We start from the raw sequence: 9,667 nt of genomic DNA on the forward strand, positions 1-9,667 counted from the left end.
CCCCTGGGGGAAGTCCCGATTCTGGCTTAGGCTCACTCCCCATGAGAGGGCCCAGGCCAGGCTGAGGGCCCCCCCCCCCCCCCCCGGGCATGAATGTCGTTCCCCGGGCCCCTAGGATGCATATAAATTTCCCGGGGAATTTCTCCCCACCCACCCATCCCCACCCCTGCCTTCCCTCTGAAATTCAAAAGTCTGTTCCATGGGTCTATGTATCTGGATCTATTTTGTTCATGAGCAGATGAGTGGATAAAAAAGCTGTGGTACATTTACACAATAGAATACTCACAGCTTAACCTTTAGAAAAGAGAGTAATAGAGCATTTTAAACTAGAACAACAGATTAAGCATAGTCCCATATCTCTAAGTACCTCCCAAAGAGAAACAATGTGCATAAAGATGGGTCAGCCTTAAGCCAACAGAGCCCAAGTGTTGTCCTTGACTAGGGTAGCAATGTTCCACATCTCATTTAAACAGCCTTAGGCATGTTATATTTAAAGAGCATCTGTGTAGGGTCTCTGGTTGTTTCATGATATGTCTGTCTTACTTTTCAGTTAAACACTTACTATATTGTACTTTGTTCCCCAATGTCTGACATGGTGCAGCCTACTCGGTAGAAATAATATAATAGATGCACTTTAAAGAACAAATGAATGAATGAATGATTTCACTTTGGTGTCCTTATGACTGATTCTTACCTTTCTCAATATTGTGACTCCATATTATTTTGGGGGGAGGTGGGGAACACTCTGGGGTGCTAGGGTGGTGACCCTAGAGCGGGCAGGGGTGACCCTTCTCCCTCCCAGACTTTGCCCCATGCATTTCTTCTATTTGATTGTTTCTGAGTTGTATCTTTTTTATTTATTTATTTATTATTTTTGTTAATCCTCACCCAAGGATATTTTTCCATTGATTTTTAGGGAGAGTGGAAGAGAGAAGGAAAGACAGAGAGAAACATCGATGGAGTGAAACACATTGATTGGTTGCCTCCTGCATGAGCCTGACCAGGTCCCAGACAGGAGAGGAGCCTGCAACCAAGGTACACGCCCTTGACCAGAATCAAATCCAGGACCCTTCAGTCCTCAGGCCGATGCTCTATCCACTGAGCCAAACCAGCTAGGGCTGACTCCATATTACTGTTGAAGTTCAAGAGGCCATTTGCTATTCTTAAAAATACTATAAAACAGATTAATTTTTAAAATTAGGACAAATTAAAATTGCTTGCTTTAAGAAAGCAATTTTTTTAGTGTTATGCCACCCCTCCTTATAAGTGAAGATAATTAGGTATCATAGAAAGTGGTTTTAAGAAGAAGTTCTACCCGTTCCTGGTATCTTTCTCTTCAAATGGCAGGATTAGTCTCATACAAAATATGGTTAGCCTCTGAAAAACTGACTCTAGGGGTAGCTCTGTAGGTTATCTCCCCTAGCATATTTTGTTTGTTTTGTCTTAGATCCCTGGACAGAGGCTTAGCCACTACCCAACTCTGGTCCCTGGAAATGCTTTGATATCCTAGGCGGTGTTTATTAACATGCACTTGGGAATTTTCTGAAGCATTATAATGGAGTCCTAAAATCAATTAAGGAAACCCAGAGTCCACGAGACCATTTCCTTGTCTCAAAAAAGGGCTGAATCTAAATAGTTAAAACAAAACATGTTATTTATTTATATTTTAATTTTGAAATGTTTCAAACTTCAGAAAAGTTTAAAAATAGTACAACAAATACCCATATATCCTTCATATAGGTTCACTAACATATCATTTTGCTACATTTGCTTTATCTCTCTATATACCCATTTATTTATTTATTTATTTATTTATATTTTTTTTTCTTATCCATTTATTTATTAACACATTGTGTACCGCATAGAAATCTCTAAGACATACGCCAGGGACTGCATGTTTTTGGGCAAACTGCACATTATTTAAATCATCATAATGCACTTTAGGTGTTGTTTTTCAATAATTATAACATTTTTATTTACAAAAACAATTAAACAATTAAAATTCCTAGTACTTTTTTAACGTATGGTACTGCGTAAAACATTTTCCTCTATGAAGAGGGACCAAACAAAATTTACATAAGTATCTAGATTCGCTCCTTTTTCCATGGGCGTGAAAAACGAGAACACTCGTGAGCGGTCCTTAACAGATGGCGCGGAAACACGAGAAAACTCCTGAGCGGTACAAAATGTGTTAACTAGTGACCTGATGCATGGGTTCATGCACATTGAAAGGAAATTAATTAGAAGGTGGCCGGTGGGGTGGGACTGAGTGAGATGGGCTGGACATACCCTGGAGCCAACCTCCCACGTTCCCTCCCCAGTGTCTGTGGGGTCCCTCCAGCAGGTGGGGTCCCTCGGCCTGGCCTGCAGGGATTGGGCCAAAACCAGCTCTCTGACATCCCCCAAGGGGTCCCGGAGTGCGAGAGGGCACTCTGCAAAGTTGTCAAACAGGGTGCGTAACACAAACGCAAGTGTGCCGTAAACCAGATTCTGGGCCGACAGTGCCCCAGCAACAACGTAACCCACGGCTGAAGGTGGAATCACGTTGCCCTGTGAGAAATTGGGCTCCCTCCTCTCTGGTTTCAGGGTGTATCACCCAAGAACTGCTGCTGCCAAGTCACTGCAACTCGGCAGCTCCTGCGTTAAGCATCTGCCCCCTGGTGGTCAGTGCGCATCATACCAACAGGTCAGATGGTTGGACACAGCATATTAGCCTTTTATATATACAGATATTTATTTTTACTGGATGGCTGGTGCACATATTCATGCACATTGAAAGTAAATTAATTAGAAGGTAGCCGTGGGGCGGGACTGGGCAAGATGGGCTGGACACACCCTGGAGCCAACCTCCCATGGTTCCTCCCCAGCCAGCCACACCTGGGGCGTCATCAAAGCTTGAAAGGCATCTGCAGAGAGAGCGGGCCTAGCCTGCGGGGAATTGGGCCAAAAACGGCAGTTGGACATCCCCCAAGGGTCCTAGAATGCAAGAGGGCACTCTGCAAAGTTGCTGTTGCTTGGCAGCTCCTGCATTGAGCGTCTGCCCCTTGGTGGTCAGTGCACGCCATAGCTACCCACTGGCTGGTTGGCCAGTCGCTTAGCCTTTTATATACTATATAGATATTTATTTTTACTGAATCTTTTGGAAATAAGTTACAGAGATCATGACATTTTACCTCTAAATGCGTCTCCTAAAATCTAAGATATTCTCTTTCAAAACCACAATGCCATTATTACACCAATAACTTTTATATTAATATAATTATATTATCTAATATCCAGTCCATATTCAAATTCCCAACTGCCCCAATAATATCCAGTATAGCTTCCCCTCCCCCGCCCCCGTCCAGATTTCAATCAAGATTTGTACATCACATTTAATTGTAATGTCTTTTTAGTTTTCTTTAATTTAGAACTGGCCCTCATATTTGTGTGTGTGTCTTTTATGACATTTATGCTTTGTAGATTCCAGGCCATCATTCACATTGTGCAGTCTGGATTGTCTGATTCTTTCTTCATGATGAGATTCAGGTGAGACATTTTTAGCAAGAATATTACCTAGGTGAGTCCCGGCCGGCCGGCATGGCCCAGTGGTTGAGCATCGACCTATGAGCCAGGAGGTCACAGTTTGATTCCAGGTTGGCAGGGCACATGCCCAGGTTTCGGGCTCGATCCCCCAGTGTGGGGTGTGCAGGAGGCAGCTGATTAAGATTCTCTATCATGCCCTAACCAGTTTGGCTCAGTGGATAGAGCGTCGGCCTGCAAACTGAAAGGTACCAGGTTCGATTCCAGTCAAGGGCATGTACCTTGGTTGCATACACATCCTCAGTAGGGGGTGTGCAGGAGGCAGCTGGTCGATGTTTCTCTCACATCGATGTTTCTAACTCTCTATCCCTCTCCCTTCCTCTCTGTAAAAAATCAATAAAATATATTTAAAAAAAAAAGATTCTCTATCATTGTTGATGTATCTATCTCTCTCTCCCTCTCCCTTCCTCTCAAAATCAATAAAAATATATTTTAAAATAAATAAATAAAATTTAAAAAGAATATTACCTAGGTGATATTCAACCTTTCAACTGCACCACATCAGGATGCACATAGTGTCAGTTCATTACATTACTGGTGATGCAAAGTTTGCCTGCTAACTTTGGATCTCTGTATATCATTCTTTATTTCAGTATTTTGTTTCTCTATTGTAAAGGTATGCTTGCCCTTTGTAATTAGTTGGTAAACTAATAATAAGTAGATTGATTATTTGAGATCATATGAATATCCTGTTCTCCCACAATTTTTCACCCATTGGTTTTAGCATCTATATTGATGCTCCTTTTGAATCAACTTTTACATTAGTGGTTGTCAAATGTTGGTTTTTCAAATTCTGTCATTTCATCTACATATATTGGCTGGCAAATTATCTTTCTTCTCTTCCTGTTCTTTGTCTTCCACCTCCTCCAACTTTTTTGCATTTATCTATCTTTAATTTTTTTTAATTTTTTTGCATTTTAATGTTTTTGTATTCATTGTATTTTACTGGTTTTTAAAGAAAAACTTTCCAGCTGTTAATATAATTTCTTTCTCTTTTTAAAAAATCTTTATTGTTCACATTATTACAGATGTTCCTCTTTTTTCCCCCCATAGCTCCCCTCCATCCGGTTCCCACCCCACTCCAGGCCTTCGCCCTGCCCATTGACCTTGTCCATAGGTGTAAGCTCTTTGTCCAATCTTTTCCCGCACCCCCCACAACCCCTTCCCCCTGAGGATTGTCAGTCTGCTCCCTTTCCATGCCCCTGATTCTATTACATCCACCAGTCTGTTCTGTTCATCAGTTTTTTTATTCATTTGATTTTTAGGTTCACTTGTTGATAGATATGTATTTGTTGTCACTTTGTTGTTCATAATTTTTTATCTTTACCTTTTTCTTCTTCTTCCTCTTCTTAGAGAATACCCTTCAACATTTCATATAATACTGGTTTGGTGGTGATGAACTCCTTTAGCTTTTTCTTGTCTGTGAAGCTCTTTCTGACCTTCAATTCTGAATGATAGCTTTGGTGGGTAAAGTAATCTTGGTTGTATGTTCTTGCTATTCATCACTTTGTATATTTCTTGCCACTCCCTTCTGGCCTGCATAGTTTCTGTTGAGAAATCAGCTGACAGTCGAATGGGTACTCCCTTGTAGGTAACTAACTGTTTTTCTCTTGCTGCTTTTAAGATTCTCTCTTTGTCTTTTTTTTTTTAATATATTTTATTGATTTTTTACAGAGAGGAAGAGAGAGGGATAGAGAGTTAGAAACATAGGATGAGAGAGAAACATCGACCAGCTGCCTCCTGCACACCCCCTACTGGGGATGTGCACGCAACCAAGGATGTGCATGCCCTTGACCGGAATCGAACCTGGTACCTTTCAGTCCACAGGCCGACGCTCTATCCACTGAGCCAAACCGGTTAGGGCTCTCTTTGTCTTTTGCTTTTGACATTTTAATTATGATGTGTCTTGGTGTGGTTCTCTTTGGGTTCCTCTTGTTTGGGATTCTCTAAGTCTATTTCTTTCACCAGGTAGGGGAAGTTTTCTGTCATTATTTCTTCAAATAGGTTTTCAATATCTAGCTCTCTCTCTCTTCTTCTGGCACCCCCATAATTCAGATGTTGGTATGCTTGAAGTTGTTCCAGAGGCTCCTTACACTATCTTCATATTTTTGGATTCTTTTTTCTTTCCAGTTGGGTGTTTTTTGCTTCTTCATATTTCAAATCTTTGCCTTGATTCTTGGGATCCTCTAGTCTGCTGTTGGATCTCTGTATATCATTCTTTATTTCAGTCAGTGTATGCTTAATTTCTGATTGGTCCTTTTTCATGTCCTTGAGGTCTCACTAAATTTCTCGGAAGTTTCTTGAGTAACCTTATAACCGTGGTTTTGAACTCTATATCCAGTATTTTGCTTTCATCCATTTCTTTCATTTGTGACTTGTTTCTTTGTCTCCGCATTTTGGTTGCTTCCCTGTGTTTGTTTCTATGTACTGGGTAGCTGCTAAGTCTCCTTGAGTTGATCGAGTGGCCCTGTGTGATAGGTGTCCTATAGGGCCCAGTGGCTCAGCCTCCCCAGTTATATTGTTGTAGTTAACCCTTGATTGCTGTTGGTATCACTGGGAGGAATTGACCTCCAGTCCAATTGGCTGTAATGGTATCACTGGGAGGAATTGACCTCCAGGCCAATTGGCTGTAATGACCAGTGTTTACACTGGAAGATCTTTTGTTCAGGAGACACCCTTATGGGGCAGGACTTGCTTCAGTGGGGCTTTGGTGCTCACTGAATCTGCCCCTTCAGTGTGTCTCTTATGGATGTGAAGAGTTGTAATCCAGTATGGTCTCACTCTGACCACTGGGTACACTGGCTCTTGGATCTCCAAGGAGGTGCAAGTTCAGCCACTGTCTGGGGCCACCCAGCAGGAGCTACAGAGAGATCTGCAGATTCCTCCTCTTTTGGAAGTGCCCAGATGAAGCCCAGCTGTGAAGCAAGGCAGGCTGTTGCTGCCGGCCTTGGACCTTCTTTTAGAAGCTTTGGGGCTCTCTGACCCAGCTGCAGTTTGAGAGGTTTTAGGCTGAGAGAGGACAGGCCATTCTTATGCAAAAGCCGGTGCACAGTTTGGGTGGGGTTGTAAATTGGGTGGGGCAAGGTCTCTGGGAATCACCAGGGCGGAGCAAACAGCAATGGCTGCCAGTCAGCCCTGCACCGGGCAGGTCCCTGAGTTTCCTGCACCCCCATGCAGGAACAATGATCGCTGCGAGCACCTCTGCGAGAAAGCCGCCCTCACATTCCCGCCCTATGCCAGACAGTCTAGTTTCTCCCCGTATGTGTCACTGTATGGAGGTCCCTTGGATATCACTGAACAGAAACAACTTAAAATAAAGAGATCTGTTTTTTGTTTTAATTTAAAAAAATATATATATTATTGATGTTTTTTACAGAGAGGAAGAGAGAGGGATAGAGAACTAGAAACATTGATGAGAGAGAAACATCGATCAGCTGCTTCCTGCACACCTCCTACTGGGGATGTGCCCACAACCAAGGTACATGCCCTTGACCGGAATCGAACCTGGGACCCTTCAGTCCGCAGGCCAACGCTCTATCCACTGAGCCAAACCAGCCAGGGCAAAGAGTTCTGTTTTATTCAAAGCCAAATAAGCAGCTTTTCCTTAATCAAGTCACCTGTAAAACTTAATATTTGAAACTCAAATGTTTTAGAGTTCAAAATTGTAACTTTTTAGGTGATTAAGGTGCATCTTCTCCCTATTCTCATTACCTAATAGCACAAAAATGCTTTATTCAAATTTCTACCAAAGATTCCCCAATGATCATTTGGGAAATAAAAGAAACTTTAAAAGAAATGGCCTTTCCAACTTAACTCTGATCTTTGTATAAATGGACTCCTAACTTAAAATATATTGCAGGAGATGTTGTATGGGGGTTATGAACATTCTATTGATCATCAGAAGAAAGACAGCTTGACTTTCATGAACTCAGAACAAGAGAGCAAAAGAGGATAAAACAGCAAGACAGAGCAGATTTCAATTTAGGCAGAGACTAGTTCTGGAGTCAGTGGACCTGGATTCAAGTTCTGACTCCACCATTTAATCAGTTCGATTATTTTGAGGTAAGTCCCCTTCCCTCTCTGAGTTTCAGTTTTCTCATTAATAAAAGATACAGTTTAATAATAATTTCATAGAATTGATTAAATATAAACCCTCAATAAATGCTGATTATAATAATTGTTGTTAACAATTCTGTTTATCCTTTATCCCTAAAGTTTATGAAAATAATCACTTGTACACTTGAGAACATGAGCTGTCCTAGTATATTACTATCAAAAGTTAATATTTCCCTAGTGATTTCCTGTTTATATTTTTTAAAAAATTAATGGAGCCCTGGCCTGTATTGGTCGGTGGTTAGATTGGTCCACACACTAAAGAGTTGCGGGTTCAATTTCCCGTCAAGGACACCTGGATTGTAGGTTCGATCCCGGCCCCAGTTGGGGCTGTGTGGGAGGCAACCAATCAATGTGTCTCTCTCATGGATTTCTCTCTCTCTCTCTCTCTCTCTCTCTCTCTCTCTCTCTCTCTCTCTTCCCCTCCCTCATCCCCTTCCACTCCCTCTAAAAATCAATGGGAAAAATATCCTTGGGTAAGGATTAACAATAACAAAAAAATTAATGGGAGTCATAGGAAAGGAAACACAGATTCTATAACCCTTAAGAATATAAATACTAGCCCTAGCCAGTTTGGCTCACTGGATAGAGTGTTGGCCTGTGGACTGAAGGGCCCGGGTTTGACTCTGGCCAAGGGCACATGCCCAGGTTGCAGGCTCAATCCCTAGTAGGGGGTGTGCAGAAGGCAGCTGATCAATGATTCTCTGTCATCATTGATGTTTCTATCTCTCGCTACCTCTCCCTTCCTCTCTGAAATCAGACATACATACATACATACATACATACATACATAAATAAATAAATAAATAAATAAATAAGAAACTCTTTTTTAAAAAAAAGAATATAAATACTGCCACCTCATTTTCATGTAACAGGGAAATCTGCTGTCTGAGTTGCCTAAAATATAAGCTAGTGTGCTGCTAGAGTGAAAATAACAGTAAAGGTCTTTCTGCTGAGAACCAGATCCTATCAGAACATCCTAGACTTTGAGAACCAACAAGTGTATGGAGGAGGACGGACTGACCACCAGTGCTGAAATGTGGGGGCTGAAAAAGACAGCTGGCTTGGGTTTCAAGTCTGCCACCTGTTAGCTATGAGAACTTGCAGTAAACTCTCTGATTCTGTCTCTTGTAAATGGAGATGCCAATAATCTGCCTGTTTAACACTGATACAGTCAGATTATCTAACTTCACATATTTTATTTATCATATTCAATTTTGCCCAATTATCCTGGTAATGTCCACTATAGGTGTTTGTTTTTTTTCTGACCCAGATTCCAGTAAGAATCCTACTTTACATTTAGTAATGTCTCTTTTTGTCCTTTAATTTGTAACAGTCACCTTTGTGTGTGATTTCCTTGCATTGATATTTTGGAAGTATTCAGGCCATCTATCTCATGGACTGTTGTGAGGATGAAATCAGGTAATAATATTTTTAAGAGCTGTGCTCTTTGAGCCAGTGAGGAATAGTGATTAAGAACTTGGGCCGAAACCGGTTTGGCTCAGTGGATGGAGCGTCGGCCTGCGGACTGAAGGGTCCCGGGTTCGATTCCGGTCAAGGGCATGTACCTGGGTTGCGGGCACATCCCCAGTAGGAGATGTGCAGGGGGCGGCTGGTCGATGTTTCTCTCTCATCGATGTTTCTAACTCTCTGTCTCTCTCCCTTCCTCTCTGTAGAAAATCAATAAAATATATAAAAAAAAAAAAAAAAAAAAAGAACTTGGGCGAAGGAGCTAGATTTCTCTGAGTTCAAATCCCAGGTCTCTCTCTCTTATTAGCTGTATAACTTTAGTAAAATTACGACTCTGTTCTTTAAATCTCATCTATAAAATGAGGGTAATCGTACCTACTCACTACTGTGGAGATTAAATAAGTAAATATATGTAAAGTGTTCATAACAGTCCCTGCGCAGTAAGTATTTATCAACTGTTAGTTGCTATAGAAGGTAAATTCTTGTCATGGGATCTGAGTTT

Source organism: Myotis lucifugus, unplaced genomic scaffold (genome assembly GCF_000147115.1).
Source record: "Myotis lucifugus unplaced genomic scaffold, Myoluc2.0 scaffold_297, whole genome shotgun sequence".
Classification (NCBI taxonomy): domain Eukaryota; kingdom Metazoa; phylum Chordata; class Mammalia; order Chiroptera; family Vespertilionidae; genus Myotis; species Myotis lucifugus.